The sequence below is a fragment of the Plutella xylostella genome, chromosome 27, assembly GCF_932276165.1.
Source record: "Plutella xylostella chromosome 27, ilPluXylo3.1, whole genome shotgun sequence".
NCBI classification, from domain to species: domain Eukaryota; kingdom Metazoa; phylum Arthropoda; class Insecta; order Lepidoptera; family Plutellidae; genus Plutella; species Plutella xylostella.
Window position 1 is genome coordinate 6,482,999 of NC_064007.1, and position 8,206 is coordinate 6,491,204.

Below are 8,206 nucleotides of genomic sequence, written 5' to 3' on the forward strand. Positions count from 1 at the left end.
TTGTTTTCATTGTATAAATATATAACTTTTAGCCTAATTATGGATCTACTCAGAGTTGCTCAATCATTCGTTAGCTTATGAAAAGTTATAAAGAACAACAATCTTAAATCCATACCTACTCGAAGAAGAATTACTTTAAAAAACTAATGAATGATTAAGCGACTCGACGTAGAGAAGAAATAGGATAGGGGCAACCTGGTGTTAAGTAAAATTATATACTTATTGTTATAATACAGCATACAGCATATTATATACAGCTATATCGCAAAAAGGGTATACTAAACCGAAAGGAAACTTGTTGGTCAGGTGACTTTTTACTACAGGTGTTGCAAAAAGGGTATGTATACTAAGCCGAAAGAGGGTGACTCAGGGGGCTATTCTGAACAACTTTTATTCTACGAGTTTTGGAAATTCACCCAATTAGGCTTACCCTTTAGGGAACAAATAATTTTTTCGTAAATTTTCAAAACTTTTAGAACTAAACTTGTTTAGAATGACCTCCTGAGTCACTCTGAGTTTCGGCTTAGTATATCCTTTTTGCAACACCCCTACATATATATGCAGCTACACATTTACAATCAAACAAAATGATTATCGTAGCAAATATACTTATAAATCCGATAGCTTATGGTAAAGTCTATACCCGTTTTAATACTGAAAAAGTTCATTCCTAATAAATTTTGAAAACGAAATCAGACTGACGATAGGCCCTTATACCACTTTCACTCTGCTTAATGTTCCAATGCATTATGCAACACTCACGTGATACCAATAATCACAATGCAAACTCTTTTTTTATGCAAAACAAAACTTCAAAAAGATTCGCTACGGCATGTTCAAGTCAATACCCATATCACACCAAATCCATACTAAAACCGTAAGTACCACACCTGAAACCAATTATCAGTACCCCTGTCATAACGAAAATCGAACTGAAAACAGTTTCTAAAACAATACCAAACGCATGAAAGATTTGCTACGGTATGGTCAAGTCAATACCCTGCTGAAACCGAAATTCATACTGAAAACTGTATCTCACCTGAAACAAAATCATCGTACCCCTTTAATGAAGAAATTCATAGTAAAAACAGTTTTTAAGGCATAACAAAACGCAAGAAAGATTTGCTACGATATGTTCAAGTCAATACCCTGCTGAAACCGAACCAAAAGCATCAAAGCCCCGCGCGGCTGCTTGCAGCCCGCGCCACAACGCAACCTCTAGTTATTATAATATATAAAGCTGGATTACCACTGACTGATTCATTGACATAGTAGTTCTCCCAGAAGGAGCCATTTTTTGATATAATAATGTTTTAGGGAAATGTACAGGGTGCTCGGGTGAGTAGAGAAAAAATCCGAAAATTAAAAAAAAGTTGTAAAAAAAAAAATTTTTTATTGTTCCTCTTTTTTGGTGACCATACATTTTTTCATATTTCGAGGGTGTATTAAGAATGTCTGACAGATTATAAAAAAAATATAAAAAAATAAAAAAACAAAATGGCGGCCGAGTTGCAGTGAAGCAAAGTTTAGGGCGTGTCAGACCCGACTTGAGGTGAATTGATCTCCCGGAAGGGGGGGAGGTGGGGGGATGCTGTTTTTTGTAAACGGCGGGGAACATGATGAAATTTAAGGGAAAATTCCAAAAAATGTTTTTTTTTCAATTGCGGGGGGAGGGGACATTTTTTTATAAAAACGTGTTTTTTCGGGCATTTTCAAAGCATTTTTTTATTGTGTTCGAGGCATTTGACAGGTTTGACTTGTATGGAGCGGTTGTGTAGTTTGACGAGTAGAGTTGCCATGTGAAAGAATTTTCCCCATTTTTAGGGTAAATTTCGAGATTTTCCCCAAAAACATGAAAAGTAGAAATAACAACTTTTGATTTTAAAATTTGATGCAGTTTTGTCGGAAAGATCCGTACTAATGACATTTGACCATTTTTATTACTTTCGACTGGCAACCCTGCGCGATAGGCGAGATTATATTTTTTCCGATTTTTTTACGTCGACCCAACTTGAGGTGAATTGATCTCCCAGAAGGGAGGCAGATGGGGTGATGATTTTTTTTGGACACGGTCTGTTGTATGGTGCAGTTTATGGGAAAATTCCGAAAAGTTGAAAAAACAAAATGGCGGACTGCTTTGGCGGCCATTTTGTAAAAGTGACTTTTTTTCGCGATTTTTGATTGGTTGTTTCACATGTTTAGAGTGGTTGGGGAGATTTGTCTTGTATGGCGCATTTGTGTAGTTTGTTGAGTAGACTATACCTACTAAATAAAATTTCCCCATTTTTAGGGTAAATTTTGAGATTTTTCCCAAAAACATAAAAAATAGAAATAACCGTTTTGGATTTTAAAAAATGATGCAGTTTAGTCAGAAAGGCTCATACTAATGACATTTGACTATTTTTATTACTTTCGGCTGGCAACCCTGAGAAATACGGGAGATTATATTTTTGAAAAAGTTCGACGTCGATTCAAGTTGAGGTGAATTGATCTCCCAGAAGGGGAGGAGGTGGGGTGATGTTTTTCTTTGAACATGGTTGGATATATGGTGAAATTCATGGGAAAATTCCGAAAACTGCAAAAATCAAAATGTCGGATGAAGTGGCAGCCATTTTGTAAAAGAGAAATTTTACATGTTTTAAGGATATTTCACCTGTATTGAGTGGTCTGACAGTTTTGACTTGTAGAGCGCGTTTGTGTGTTTAGGTAAGTTTAATTTTTCTATGAAATAAAAACTCCCCATTTTAAGGGAAAAAAACAAAATTTCCCTGAAAACATGGGAAATTTTACATAAATATCCAATTTTATCCCTTTAAGATGGTCAGAGCGGTATCGAATGTATGGCGCGTTTGTGTAATTAAATGCATAGATTTTTTATTAAAAATAAAAACTCCCCACTTACGGGAAAAAAAAACAAAATTTTCCTAAAAACATGGGAAAATTTACATAAATATGCGATTTTATCACTTTGAGATGGTCTGAGAGGTTTCGAATGTTTAGCGTGTTTGTGTAGTTAAATGCATACAATTTTAATTTAATAAAAAAACTCCCCACTTGTAGGGAAAAAAATCAAAATTTCCCCAAAAAACGTAGAAAAAATTACCAACATTAGCTCTTTCACCCCGTTGAAGTGGTCGGACAGATCTATGGTATATGGCGCATTTGTGTAGATAAATACAAACAATTATTATTTAAAATAAAAACTCCCCACTTGTAGGGAAAAAATCAAAATTTCCCTAAAAACGTAGGAAAAATTACCAACATTAGCAATTTCACCCCTTTGAAGTTTTCAGACAGATTTTTGTGGTATATGGCGCATTTGTGAAGATAAATGCAAAGAATTATTTTTTAAAATTAAAACTCCCCACTTTTTGGGGAAAAAATATTTTCCCTAAAATATACAAAATGTAAATCAACTTTACCACAGTGTAAGTGCCGAGCGCAGCGAGGCCATAGTTCTTCTACAAGCTATACCAAAATAAAACCAGCCGAGCGCAGCGAGGCATCCGACAAGTAACCCTGCCATAAAAGAAAGAAATCCGAGCGAAGCGAGGCATTACGTATCATAATTATCAATATCAATAAAGAAAAACTACGAGAAAAATCCCGTTTAAGAAGTGGAAAGCCGAGCGAAGCGAGGCAAAACAACCTAAACCACCAATCCAAAACCTAGAGAGCCAAGCGGAGCGAGGCAAAACTACTGAAACCAACATCCGAAAACCCGAAGAGCCGAGCGAAGCGAGGCTAAAGTACAATAAAAAGCATGTGCTTATGTAACTGCAGAGCCGAGCGAAGCGAGGCAAAACAACCGAGACTACCATTCCGAGACCAGGAGAGGAGCCGAGCGCAGCGAGGCTAAATTACTTTAATCACCAACTGCCTGTTTAACTGGAGAGCCGAGCGCAGCGAGGCTAAACAATCCAAATCATCATACCACAAACCTTGGAGAGCCGAGCGCAGCGAGGCAAAACATTTCAAAACATTATACCACAACCACCGAATAGCCGAGCGCAGCGAGGCAATACAACTTAAGTATAACCTTACCGTAAAAGAGGAGCCGAGCGAAGCGAAACAACACCACTCAAACCCTCGTCAACACAACTAGATATAACCTGAGAGCCGATTGTGGCAAAGAAATACCTTGAATGAATAAAAAAGATAGACAAAGGTTTGGGCGCGTTTATAGTTCCAATTATGGATTAAATTGAAGTAAACCATACTTCTGTAAACAACAATCATAGGAAATGTTCAAAGTGTGTGTGTTCGAGTGAGAATTAAAAAAAAATAAAAATAGTCTCAAACAGCAAACCCGAGTAAGAAATTAATGAATAAAAAAGCCTGTGTATTTCGTTGCTATGAAAAAATTTCTCTTCAGAACAAAGTAGGTAGACTAATAATCGAGACGCTAGAAAAACGCGCAAATGGAGGGGAGCGGTGGTAGCTCAGTCGGGTAAGAGCCCGCTTCTCACGCAAGAGATACGGGTTCGAATCCCGGCGCTGACATGTACCAATGAGTTCTTTTAACTTAAGTACAATGTATACCATCGCTCTTACGGTGAAGGAAGACATCGTGAGGAAACCTGCATATCTGAACCCACCAACCCGCAGTGGACCAGTGTGGTGGGAAATGGTCCAAGCTTAGGAAGGCAGTTAAGACCTTGGGGATATGCACAAAGGTTCCACTCGAAAGAGCCAGGTTTAGGTACTTACACACAATAGAATAAAATAGAATAGGAGGTGACTCAGATTTATGAGGTATCAAATAATCCAATATTTGTACACAAAACTATGTCATCTCGATACTAGGTAAACGAAACCAAAAAATAACCATATAGATCAGTTTCTCTACCGTATTTGTGTAAGACAATCCGTTATTCATAATTTAAATAGTTTTCAAGGCAAATATTAACATTCCTGTGTAGTTTTTCTTAGGTATGTAAAGCCAAATTCAAGAAATATCCGTTGTGGGGTTTAGTTTTCCCTTGAAATTTAATTTCAGTATGAAATTTGTAACAGATGGGTATTGACTTTGCCATAATACACTCCTGGGCAATGAAAAAGTTCCACTCACAAAATGCCGACACCATACGACCCCAATTTTTACAAAGATTTTTTATTTAAAATTGGAACAAAATATTACCGTTTTTAGTTGGTTGTTGCAGAAGACGGCATTAAGCTAGATTTTCCGTTTAGCTTTTCTCAGTTGAACCTTTTCACTGCCCGTGAGTGTATTATGGCAAAGTCAATACCAATCTGTTACAAATTTCATACTGAAATTAAATTTCAAGGGAAAACTAAGCCCCATAAAATATTTGATACGTTATAGTCAAGTGAATAACCGTATCTCACCAAAATTCATACTGAAAACCGTATCCCAAATAAAACAAAAATCATCAGTACCCCTGTTATAATGAAAACCATAGTGAAAACCGTTTTTAAGGCATAACATAACGCAAGAATGATTTGCTACGGTATATTCAAGTCAATACCCTGCTGAAACTGAAATTCATACTGAAAACTGTTTCCCACGTCAAACAAAATCGTCAGTACCCCTTTAATTAAAAAAAATCATAGTGAACACAGTTTTTAAGGCATAACAAAACGCAAGAAAGATTTGCTACGGTATATTCAAGTCAATACCCTGCTGAAACTGAAATTCATACTGAAAACTGTTTCACACGTCAAACAAAATCGTCAGTACCCCTTTAATTAAAAAAAAACATAGTGAACACAGTTTTCAAGGCATAACAAAACGCAAGAAAGATTTGCTACGGTATACTCAAGTCAATACCCTGCTGAAACTGAAATTCATACTGAAAACTGTCTCCCACCTAAACCAAAAGCATCAAAGCACCGCGCGGCTGCTTGCAGCCCGCGCCACAACGCAACCTCTAGTTATAATATATAAAGCTGGATTACCACTGATCTATTCATTGACATGATTGTTCTCCCAGAAGGAGCCATTTTTTGATATGAAAATGTTTAAGGGATATGTACAGGGTGCTCGGGTGAGTAGAGAAAAAATCCGACTTTTTAAAAAAAGTAGTAAAAAAAAAAAAATTTTTTTGCTCCTCTTTTTTGGTGACCATACATTTTTTTATATTTCGAGGGTGTATTTAGAATGTCTGATAGATTATAAAAAAAATATAAAAAAATAAAAAAACAAAATGGCGGCCGAGTTGCAATGAAGTAAAGTTTAGGGCTTGTCAGACCCGACTTGAGGTGAATTGATCTCCCGGAAGGAGGGGAGGTGGGGGGATTATGTTTTTTGTAAACGGTGGGACACATGATGAAATTTATGGGAAAATTCCAAAAAATGAATTTTTTTTTATTGCGGGGGGAGGGGAGTTTTTTTTATAAAAACGTGTTTTTTTGGGGATTTCCAAAGCATTTTTTTATCGTGTTGGGGGCATTTGACAGGTTTGACTTGTATGGAGCGGTTGTGTAGTTTGACGAGTAGAGTTGCCATGTGAAAAAAAAATTCCCCATTTTTAGGGTAAATTTCGAGATTTTTCCCAAAAACATGAAAAGTAGAAATGGCCACTTTTGATTTTAAAATTTGATGCAGTTTTGTCGGCAAGACCCGTACTAATGACATTTGACCATTTTTATTACTTTCGACTGGCAACCCTGGGTGGTAGGCGAGATTATATTTTTTCGGATTTTTTTACGTCGACCCAACTTGAGGTGAATTGATCTCCCAGAAGGGAGGCAGGTGGGGTGATGATTTTTTTTGTACATGATCAGTTGTATGGTGCAGTTTATGGGAAAATTACGAAAAGTTGAAAAAACAAAATGGCGGACTGCTTTGTCGGCCATTTTGTAAAAGTGACTTTTTTTCACGATTTTTGATTGGTTTTTTCTCATGTTTAGAGTGGTTGGGGAGATTTGTCTTGTATAGCGAATTTGTGTAGTTTGTAAGGTAGACTATACCAGTTAAATAAAATTTTCCCATTTTTAGGGAAAATTTTGAGATTTTCCCCAAAAACATAAAAAATAGAAATAACCGTTTTGGATTTAGAAAAATGATGCAGTTTAGTCAGAAAGGCTCATACTAATGACATTTGACTATTTTCATCACTTTCGGCTGGCAACCCTGAGAAATACGGGAGATTATATTTTTGAAAAAGTTCGAAGTCGATTCAAGTTGAGGTGAATTGATCTCCCAGAAAGGAGGAAGGTGGGGTGATGTTTTTCTTTGTACATGGTTGGATATATGGTGAAATTCATAGGAAAATTCCGAAAACTGCAAAAATCAAAATGGCGGATGAAGTGGCAGCCATTTTGTAAAAGAGAAATTTTACATGTTTTAAGGCTATTTCACCTGTATTGAGTGGTCTGACAGTTTTGACTTGTAGAGCGCGTTTGTGTAGGTAAATGCAAAGATTTTTAATTAATAATAAAAACTCCCCACTTATAGGAAAAAAAACAAATTTTCCCTAAAAACATTGGGAAAATTTACATAAATATGCAATTTTGTCGTTTTGTGATGGTCTGAGGAGATTCGAATGTATGACGCGTTTGTGTAGTTAAATGCATAGATTTTTAATTAATAATAAAAACTCCCCACTTAAAGAAAAAAAAACAAAATTTCCCTAAAAACATGGGAAAATTTACATAAATATGCAATTTTATCGTTTTGTGATGGTCTGAGGAGGTTCGAATGTATAGCGTGTTTGTGTAGTTAAATGCATACAATTTTAATTTAAAATAAAAACTCCCTACTTGTAGGGAAAAAAATCGAAATTTCCCCAAAAACAAGGGAAATTTTACATTAATATGCAATTTTATCCCTTTGAGATGGTCTGAGGGGATTCGAATGTATAGGGCGTTTGTGTAGTTAAATGCATTGATTTTTAATTAATAATAAAAACTTCCCACTTATGGGAAAAAAAATAAAATTTCCCTAAAAACATGGGAAAATTTACATAAATATGCAATTTTATCACTTTGAGATGGTCTGAGGGGTTTCGAATGTATAGCGTGTTTGTGTAGTTAAATGCATACAACTTTAATTTAAAATAAAAACACCCCAGTTATAAGGAAAAAAAACACAATTTCCCTAAAAACGTTGAAAAAATTACCAACATTTCACCCCTTTGAAGTGGTCAGACAGATTTAGGGTATATTGCGTATTTGTGTAGATAAATACAAACAATTATTATTTGAAATAAAAGCTCCCCACTTTTAGGGGAAAAAATATTTT